Here is a 10,876-nt window from a genome sequence, read left to right on the forward strand (position 1 = left end):
ACAGTAGCCAGGTGTTAAAGAAGAGATCATTTAAGTTATTTAAAGAATGGTCTCGGAGATTCGAGTCTCATTTTTACTACATCTGTAAAAAGATTTTATTTACTGTATATTTACAGAATTCTTCAGCTCCCTTTTATGCATATTTTTCCTGTTCCCTTCAACTGTTATCATTGATTCTTTTTTATACATTTGGCGTGGACAGCTTTTGTGAGAAACAATTGTATTTTTCACACTTTTTCTCTGAATAATGATACGTAGAAAATAGAAAGGCTGACGCTTGTGGAAAGACTAGCAAGCACAAGCGCTGAACTGAATTGCAGTTGGTGGGCTTTGTGGAAAATACAAGAAGGGACTGCTTCAAGCTTAGCAGAAAGTTTATTTTCGAAGTGTGTTTAGCATCAATGGCTGGAGGTATTTTTCTTGGGCATTAAAGTTTTATTTTAGATTCTTTTGAGTAATAAATTCTGCATTAAAGTTCAGATTTAACATTGTTAAAGTTTTGATTTTTATAGAATAATCGTTATTTCTGCTTACATTTGGTATCAAAGCCAAGTTTTATCTCTGCTTTGGTGATATAGACATACTGGCCTACCGCCTAGTTTAATTATCTATCCATGGCCGTTTTTTCATTATCCTTTGGTCCTCCAAAGCTACAATAGGCATTAGTATTAGTTTAAACTGCATTAATAATGTTTTGAAAACATATAAACTAGTGAGTGAAACAGTGAAATAACATTTATAGATTTATGCTATTACTCTAAGAAAGAAATGCAGTTGTGGAAATATGGTTGGCGAGGATTTAATTGTTAAAAATTGCGGTTGAATTTAGATGATTCAACCCAATAATCTTATTTCTGGGTTTTTTTGTCATTTTAACTTATTCCTTTCACGAAACATTATTTTTACTCTGGTTAAGATTTATTTATAATCTTATAAGTGAATTTTAAGTGTTTCGTGTGAGTGTTTCCGTTTTCCATATTTTTAATTGCTTCATATTAAACTGTGTATACACCATTTCACATAGCATGAAATGTGAAGTATTGTGTATCATTTTGTTTATGCAATTTATGTAAGAAATAATATCTAGTGTTCCATTTGATTTTAATTGATTAGAGAATAGCCACAACATCTCTAATTAAATAAAATTATATATTATGATTGATTAAGATCACATAAAGATTATTTAGAAGTTAAATTGTAATTAATTATATTAAATATAATAAATTTTATCCCACGGGAATTTTTATTTTATTTATATAATTAATTAGGATAAAATATTAATAATTTATCCATAGGAATTATGAATTAATAATTTTATCATAAAGTTCAAAACTATGAATAATTGAATCTGCTTGAATTGAAAATTTAGCCCACAGACAATTTTTATGTCATTAGATTCAATTTTGAGCATGATTTACATTAGTAAAGCATGAAATTTTATTTAGGCCTCATTTTTAACATAAGCATGTGATCTTTAATTTTGATGCAATTGTACAACCTGCAAATTTCTCTGAAATCCATTGTGATATCCCTGAACTTAAGGGAGATAACTATAAGGTCTGGAAGGAGAGAGTTCTCCTTCATTTGGGGTGGATGGACATAGACTATGCTATTAGGAAAGATGAACCACCGACACTCACTAATACCAGCATTGCAGCGGACACCACGCTTTATGAATGATGGGAGTGATCCAATCGCCTAAGCATGATGTTCATTAAGACTAAAATTTCAGCTAGTATTTGTGGTTCCATTGATCAGCATGAAAAAGTTTGAGACTTGCTAAAGGCCATTGACGATCAATTCATCACTTTAGACAAGGCACTAGCAAGCACCCTAATCATGAAGTTCTCATCCCTAAGGCTCACCAGTGTGAAAGGTGTGTGTGAGCACATCATGAAGATGAGGGACACTATGCCTCAATTGAAGAAACTCGAGGTTGAAATATCGGAGTCCTTCCTGGTGCACTACATCTTGAACACCCTTCCACACCAATACAGACCTTTCAAAATCTCATACAACAGACATAAGGATAAATGGTCAATTAATGAACTCATGACCATGTGCGTTCAAGAGGAAGAGAGACTAGTGACGGAATTGGGAGAAAGTGTAATGCTGGCAACGCGTGGAAAGGGAAAATCTCAAGCCAATCGGAAAGGGAAAGGTAAAGTACCTCCCCAAGCCAATATCAAGAAGGATTCCAAGTGTTTCTTCTGTAAAAAGAAGGGACACATGAAGAAGGAATGCGCCAAATTTAAAAAATGGCTTGTGGACAAAGGTAATGCAATATCGTTTGTTTGTTATGAATCTAATATGGTTAATGTTAATATTAACACATGGTGGATTGAATCTCGATCAACAATTCACATTTCAAATTCCTTGTAGGGTTTGCAAAACCTAAGGAAGCCAGTGGGAAGTGAGCAAAGCATCTTATTAAGAAACAAGATGGGCTCGCATGTGGAAGCTATAGGAACATGCTATTTAACTTTAAATAGTGGCTTTGTTTAAGAATTAGAGAAGACCTTTTATGTTCCAAGTTTTTCTAGAAACTTGATTTCAGTTTCAAGGCTTGTACCTTTTGGATATTCCTTTCACTTTTCAGAAACATCCTTCAGTCTATTTTATAAATCTGATTATGTTGGGAATGGTATTTTGTCTAATGGTCTTTACTGCATTAATTTACAAAAAAATGTCACCTATGATTCAATGCATGTTCACACTGGCACTAAAAGATGTGTTATTAATAAAGATTCCTCTAAATTATGGCATCGGAGACTAGGTCACATCTCCATAGAAATAATTAAAAGATTGGTAAATGAAGGGGTACTTAATACTCTGGACTTTATTGATTTTGAGACTTGTGTGAACTGCATAAAGGGAAAGCAGACCAACAAGTCAAAGAAAGGTGCCAATAGGAGTTCAAACATATTAGAGATCATACATACTGATATATGTAGTCTAGACATTGACTCACATGGTCAGAGATACTTCATCTCCTTTATAGATGATTACTCACGATATATGTATTTGTACATGCTTCATAAAAAGAGTTAAGCATTAGATGCCTTTAAGATCTTTAAGGCTGAAGTAGAGAAACAATGCAGCAAGCAAATTAAGATCGTGAGATCAGATTGAGGTGGAGAATATTATGGTAGATACATAGAAGATGGACAAGAACCTTGGCCATTTGCACAATTTCTTCAAGAGCATGGGATTGTTTCCCAATACACCATGCTTGGTTCACCTTACCAAAATGGTGTAGTAGAAAGAAGAAACCAGACATTATTGGACATGGTGCGGAGTATGCTTAGCAGCTCCAATATTTCTAAATCCTTGTGGAATGAAGCACTTAAGATGGTAGTGTATATATTAAACTTAGTTCCAACCAAGGTTGTTCCTAAAATGCCATTTGAATTATGGAAAGGTTGGAAATTGAGTTTGCGACATATGCGCGTTTGGGGATGCCTGTCTGAAGTGAGAATATATAATCCACAAGAGAAGAAGTTGGACCCAGGGACCATTAGTGGGTATTTTATTGGATATGCTGAAAGGTCTAAAGGTTACAGATTTTATTGTCCATCTCACAACACTAGGATTGTGGAATCAAGAAATGCAAAGTTTCTTGAAAATGACTTGATTAGTTGGAGCGATCAAACCAGGAACATAGTTTCTGAGAAGGATCATTCAGAGTTTCAACCTTCCACCTCAAGTGATAGATTGGTCATTTTTCACAGCACCCCTCAAGTACAAACTGGTGTTGAACAACCAATTGTCGAAGTTCCACATGTTGTTGACGACATTCTAGTAGATCAAGTAGTTCAAGAGTTGCCAAGAACTTTTGAACAAGTTGAACCACATACTTCTCAGGAAGATGATAGTACAACATTAAGAAGATCTACTAGACCAAAGAGATCAGCAATTCCTTATGATTATGTTGTGTATCTACAAGAATCTGACTACAACATTGGAGCCAAAAATGATCCCAAGTCCTTTTCACAAGCCATGAGTTGCAAAGAATCAAAATTATGGTACGACGCCATGAAGGAAGAGATGAATTCTATAAAGAGTAACGAAGTTTGGAATCTTGTTAAGTTGCCTAATGGTGTAAAAGCCATTGGATGTAAATGGGTCTTTAAGACAAAGAAAGACTCATTTGGCAACATTGAGAGATACAAGGCAAGACTTGTTGCTAAGGGATTCACTCAAAAAGAAGGAATCGACTACACAGAGACTTTCTCTCCTGTATCTAAGAAAGATTCCTTGCACGTTATTATGGCATTAGTAGCCCATTTTAACTTGGAATTGCAACAAATAGATGTGAAAATGGACTCGGGATCATTTTCGGCTCCAATGTTGTAGTCAGATTCTTGCAGATACACAACATAATCATCAGGAATTATGGATTCTCTCTCTAAGCCTTTGAGAATATATTGTGATAATTCAACTGTTGTTTTTATGGCTAAAAGCAACAAAAGTGGGAGTTGAAATAAACACATCAACATTAGGTATTTAGCTATAAGGGCACGTGTTAAAGAAAAGAAAGTGGTCATTGAGCACGTCAGCACTGAGTTGATGATTGCTGATCCTTTGACTAAGGGCATGACACCATTTAAATTCAAGGATCATGTAATGAATATGGGACTTGGTTCCATTATGTAGTTTCTCATTGTATGGACAATGTTATTTTAATGAAATTCTTAATTATTGTGATGTTTTTCTCATATTTATGTCCACCTTAATTTGATTTGAGAAAACTCATTTGTGTAGGACCATGAACAAACATAAGGTTTATTCATTAAAAAATTGTTGCCACATAAATTATAATAAGAATAAATACATAGTAATACATGGAAGATAATAATCATCATTAGAGGACTTATCGACGTGATTCATGTATCTATTACTTAATACAGATTATCAATGGGTTTTAAGATGAGACATTAAGTTTGGAAGTATGGACCAAGTGGGAGAATGTTAAGCTCCATTAAGTTTTTCCCAACTGCTGCCTACAATTACGGAAGTGAACTGCAGTCATTTCCTTAATTTCTGGATCAACAATTCACATTTTGAATTCCTTGCAGGGTTTGCAAAACCTAAGGAAGCCAGTGGGAAGTGAGCAAAGCATCTTATCAAGAAACAAGATGGGCTCGCATGTGGAAGCTATAAGAACATGCTATTTAACTTTAAATAATGGCTTTGTTTTAGAATTAGAGAAGACTTTTTATGTTCCAAGTTTTTCTAGAAACTTGATTTCACTTTCAAGGCTTGTACCTTTTGGATATTCCTTTAACTTTTCAGAAACATCCTTCAGTCTATTTTATAAATCTGATTATGTTGGGAATGGTATTTTGTCTAATGGTCTTTACTGCATTAATTTGCAAAACAATGTCACTTATGATTCAATGCATGTCCACACTGGGACTAAAAGATGTGTTATTAATGAATATTCCTCTAAATTATGGCACTGTAGACTAGGTCACATCTCCATAGAAAGAATTAAAAGATTGGTAAATGAACGGGTACTTAATACTCTCGATTTTATTGATTTTGAGACTTGTGTGGACTGCATAAAGGGAAAGCAAACCAACAAGTAAAAAAAGGTGCCAATAGGAGTTCAAACATATTAGAGATCATACATATTAATATATGTAGTCCAGACATTGACTCAGATGGTCAGAGATACTTCATCTCCTTTATAGATGATTATTCACGATATATGTATCTCTACATGCTTCATAAAAAGAATGAAGCATTAGATGCCTTTAAGATCTTTAAGGCTGAAGTAGAGAAACAATGCGGCAAGAAAATTAAGATCGTGAAATAAGATAGAGGTGGAGAATATTATGGTAGATACACAAAAGATGGACAAGCACCTGGGCCATTTGCAAAATTTCTCCAAGAGCATGGGATTGTTGCCCAATACACCATGCCTGGTTCACCCGACCAGAATGGTGTAGCAGAAAGAAGAAACCAAACATTATTGGACATGGTGCAGAGTATGCTTAGCAGCTACGATCTTCCTAAATCCTTGTGGACTGAAGCACTTAAGACAACAATGTATATATTAAACCGAGTTCCAACCGAGGTTGTTCCTAAAACGCCATTTGAATTATCGAAAGGTTGGAAACCGAGTTTGCGACATATGCACATTTGGGGATGCCTTTCTGAAGTGAGAATATATAATCCACAAGAGAAGAAGCTGGACCCAAGGACCATTAGTGGGTATTTCATTGGATATGCTGAAAGGTCTAAAGGTTACAGATTTTATTGTCCATCTCACAGCACTAGGATTGTGGAATCAAGAAATGCAAAGTTTCTTGAAAATGACTTGATCAGTGGGAGCGATCAAACCAGGAACATAGTTTCTGAGAAGGATCATTCAGAGTTTCAACCTTCCACCTCAAGTGATAGATTGGTCATTGTTCACAACACCCCTCAAGTACAAACTAGTGTTGAACAACCAATTGTTGAAGTTCCACACGCTGCTAACGACATTCAAGTAGAGCAAGTAGTTCAAGAGTTGCCAAGAACTTTTGAACGAGTTGAACCACATACTTCTTAAGAAGATGATAGTACAACATTAAGAAGATCTACTAGACCAAAGAGATCCGCAATTCTGATGATTATGTTGCGTATATACAAGAATCTGACTACAACATTGGAGCCAAAAATGATCCCGAGTCCTTTTCACAAGCCATGAGTTGCAAAGAATCAAAATTATGATACGATGCCATGAAGGAAGAGATGAATTCTATAAAGAGTAATGAAGTCTGGGATCTTATTGAGTTTCCTAATGGTGCAAAAGCCATTGGATGTAAATGGGTCTTTAAGACAAAGAAAGACTCATTGGGCAACATTGAGAGATACAAGGCAAGACTTGTTGCTAAGGGATTCACTCAAAAAGAAGGAATCGACTACACGGAGACTTTCTCTCCTGTATCTAAGAAAGATTCCTTACACATTATTATGGCATTAGTAGCCCATTTTGACTTGGAATTGCAACAAATGGATGTGAAAACGACATTTCTTAATGGAGATCTAGAGGAAGAGGTTTACATGAAACAACCTAAAGGATTCCCCTCTAGTGATGGTGAGCAATTGGTTTGCAAGCTCAAGAAGTCATTATACGGTTTAAAACAAACATCCCGCCAATGTTATTTGAAATTCCATAATGAAATTTCTTCTTTCGGTTTTGTAGAAAACATTATGGATCGATGTATATACCTAAAAGTTAATGGGAGTAAAATTTGTTTCATATGTGGATGACATTTTGCTAGCAACCAATGATAAGGGTTTGCTACATGAGGTGAAACAATTCCTCTCTAAAAATTTTGATATGAAGGAGATGGGTGAGGCATCTTATGTCATTGGCATTAAGATCCATAGAGATAGATTTTGAGGCATCTTGGGTCTGTCACAGTAAACCTATATTAATAAAATTTTAGAGAGATTTCAGATGAAGGATTGTTCACCAATTGTAGCTCCCATTCTGAAGGGTGATAGGTTCAATTTGAACCAATGCCCGAAGAATGACTTTGAAAGGGAACAAATGAAGAACATTCCATATGTTTCTGTTGTCGAAAGCCTAATGTATGCTCAAGTCTGCACAAGATCTGACATTGCATTTGTTGTGGGAATGTTGGGATGATATCAGAGTGATCTAGGTTTAGACCACTAGAGAGCTACAAAGAAAGTAATGAGGTACCTTCAAGGAACCAAAGATTACATACTTATGTATAGACGGACGGGCACTTTGGAAGTAATTGGCTACTCAGATTCTGACATTGTTGGATGTGTTGATTCATGCAAATCAACATCAGGATACATTTTTATGATGGCCAGTGGAGCTGTATCATGGAGGAGTGCCAAGAAGACCTTGATTGCCACTTCCACTATGGAAGCCGAGTTCGTCTCCTGTTTTGAGGCTACTTTACATGGTTTATGGCTTAAGAGTTTCATCTCTGGGCTTAGAATTGTGGATTCTATCTTTAAGCCATTGAGAATATATTGTAATAATTCAGTTGTTGTTTTTATGGCTAAAACCAACAAAAGTTGGAGTTGAAATAAACACATCGACATTAAGTATTTAGCTATAAGGGAATGTGTTAAGGAAAAGGAAGTGGTCATTGAACACATTAGAATTGAGTTGATGATCGTTGATCCTTTGACTAAGGGCATGCCACGGTTTAAATTCAAGGATCATGTAATGAATATAGGACTTGGTTGCATTATGTGGTTTCTCATTGTATGGACAATGTTATTTTAATGAAATTATTAATTATTGTAATGTTTTTCTCATATTTATGTGCACCTTAATTTGATTTGAGAAAATTCATTTGTGTAGGACCAAGACTAAACATAAGGTTTATTCATTAAGAAATTGTTGCCACATAAATTATAATAAGAATAAATACATAGCCATTTCATAGCCAAATTTTCTATGGGAAATTCATAGAAAATTGCAATCTTCACAACGTAATAGTGCACCTACACGTCTCCATCGACGTTGTTCTTCGACTGGAAGACCTAGAGCCAACTATCGAGACTTTGGATTGTCCGGACACATACTCCGTGATATGGCCCACACATGTTTATTGCCCGGGATAAAAAAATCGAGTTGGTAGGAAAAGAAAAAAAGTAATTGAAGTTTCTTGTGATAATGGGATATAGTACCCCTATCCCTATATAGGGATAGGGGTACTATATCCCATTATTGTTTTGTGTACCCATTCTGATTATGATATAAATCAATGGTGCGGAGTAGAGTAGTCTGGTAGCTCGCAAGGCTCATAACCTTGAGGTCACGGGTTCAAATCCTGTCTCCGCCAGACCAGAACATACGAAGTATTTTGGTCCGGAAAGGATTGCTCTCTCACTTATCAATTTATAATTGAATTATAAGTGAGGAAAAGAAACGATCAATACATGAACTATTTTTTTTCATATTCCATGTGAAGGGCGGGTAGCGGGGATCGAACCCGCATCTTCTCCTTGGCAAAGAGAAATTTTACCATTCAACCATACCCGCATTTCAATTATATGAATATATAGATATTCATATAATTGAAATGGAAAATACATATATGCTCAATCCCATTCATAAGTAGATACCATTTTTGAATGGTCCAATTATTAATTCAATTACGGATATGGAAAACCCCTCCTCCTTGGGCCTGAAGTAAAAGGCCCTTCAGAAAAGCTATAAAGCCCTCCGGGAGGAGGGGGAGGGAGTGTGAACCTAAAACATCTAGAACATATCTAAGATATGAAAGAATTAAGGATACCTACAAAAAGGACTGATCCGATCCATAATGATACACCCGAAAATACAACATTTTTGCTACTTGACCAACCATCGGGAGAGGCAAGTGCAACAGGTACACCAATCACTAGTAAAAATGAAATAGCAATTAATGCAAACACAGCCGATTGGAAAGCAATAGTCATGGTTGTGATCTTACAAGCTCCCAATAGATTGAATAGACTATACCATCCGATCCCCAATTCTCAATTCTGATCAAATGCACTATGGAAAGGATTTGACCATAAATTGATTGAGCTTTCAAACTTTTTCAATTTGATATTTGAGTGTGAGAGGAGAGGGAAATTCGTTTCTTTTTTTTCCATTCCAGATGATGAAAAATCATCATATGTCACAGGTATAGTTGGTATCGACCCGACTTTATGCTTATAGTTAGGGATTATACGAAGGGGTAGAATAGAAGTTGTCCCCGGGAGAGATGGCCGAGTGGTTAATGGCTCCGGTCTTGAAAACCGGTATAGATAAAAAAACTATCGAGGGTTCGAATCCCTCTCTCTCCTTTTGTTTTTCAACAATTGCATTTACTGGTCCAATAAAAAAAAAAAGAGAATAGCTCGGCTGTATATAGCCGAGCTACAAGGATCCAGTTGGAAAAAGAGTATTTGAAAAGACTCCTATCCCGCCGATATGGGAGATAGATGTAATGAAATTGAATCGATTTTTCTTCCATCTGGTTTGATCTATTGTTTCAGTTAAGAGGAGTCATGGAAAGGACAGGTTCAAAATCATGATCAATCCCTTTCTCAAATCCTGCTGCAGCTGCACGAGCCCTTCCCGCATGCCACAAATGACCTACGAAGAAGAAAAATCCTAGAACGAAATGGGAGGTGGATAACCAACTTCGGGGAGAGACATAATTCACCGCATTGATTTCGGTAGCTACACCACCCACAGAATTTAAAGAACCTAAAGGAGCATGAGTCATATATTCTGCTGAACGTCGTTCCTGCCAAGGCTGTATGTCTTTTCTCAACTTGCTCAGATCCAAACCATTAGTGCCCCTTAGGGGTTCCAACCAAGGAGCACGGAGATCCCAAAAACGCATCATTTCCCCTCCAAAGATAATTTCTCCAGTCGGAGAACGCATAAGGTATTTACCTAAACCAGTAGGTCCTTGGGCAGACCCCACACTAGCTCCAAGACGTTGGTCTCTAACTAAAAAAGTAAACGCTTGAGCTTGAGAGGCTTCTGGGCCGGTGGGCCCATAAAATTCACTGGGATAAATGGTATTGTTGAACCAAACAAAAAAACAAGCAATAAAACCAAAGAGGGATAGAGCCGCTAAACTATAGGACAAATAAGCTTCTCTGGACCATACGAATGCACGGCGAGCCCATGCAAAAGGTTTGGCTAAGATATGCCAGATACCACCGAAGATACAAATGGAACCTAACCATACATGTCCTCCAATTACATCTTCTAGATTGTCCACGCTAACGATCCATCCTTCTCCTCCGAAAGGAGATTTCAGTAAATAACCAAATATAGCACTTGGGTTAAGTGTCGGGTTCGTAATTTTTCTTACATCTCCACTGCCGGGAGCCCAAGTATCATATA

General features: G+C 36.4%; 3 non-coding genes across 3 annotated transcripts; 2 read left to right on the forward strand and 1 right to left on the reverse strand.

The window, feature by feature from the left end:
* The first annotated feature begins 8,751 nt into the window (after window positions 1–8,751).
* On the forward strand, window positions 8,752–8,825 carry TRNAM-CAU (transfer RNA methionine (anticodon CAU)). The gene has a single exon. It is a non-coding gene; the product is annotated as a tRNA-Met (tRNA).
* A 129-nt stretch (window positions 8,826–8,954) lies between these two features.
* TRNAG-GCC (transfer RNA glycine (anticodon GCC)) lies at window positions 8,955–9,025 on the reverse strand. The gene has a single exon. It is a non-coding gene; the product is annotated as a tRNA-Gly (tRNA).
* Window positions 9,026–9,731: 706 nt separating this feature from the next.
* Window positions 9,732–9,819, forward strand: TRNAS-UGA (transfer RNA serine (anticodon UGA)). Its single transcript has one exon. It is a non-coding gene; the product is annotated as a tRNA-Ser (tRNA).
* Window positions 9,820–10,876: the final 1,057 nt, after the last annotated feature.

This window comes from Pinus tabuliformis, chromosome 9 (assembly GCF_031772625.1).
Source record: "Pinus tabuliformis cultivar Carrire ecotype Pingquan chromosome 9, CPIR1, whole genome shotgun sequence".
Lineage (NCBI taxonomy): Eukaryota > Viridiplantae > Streptophyta > Pinopsida > Pinales > Pinaceae > Pinus > Pinus tabuliformis.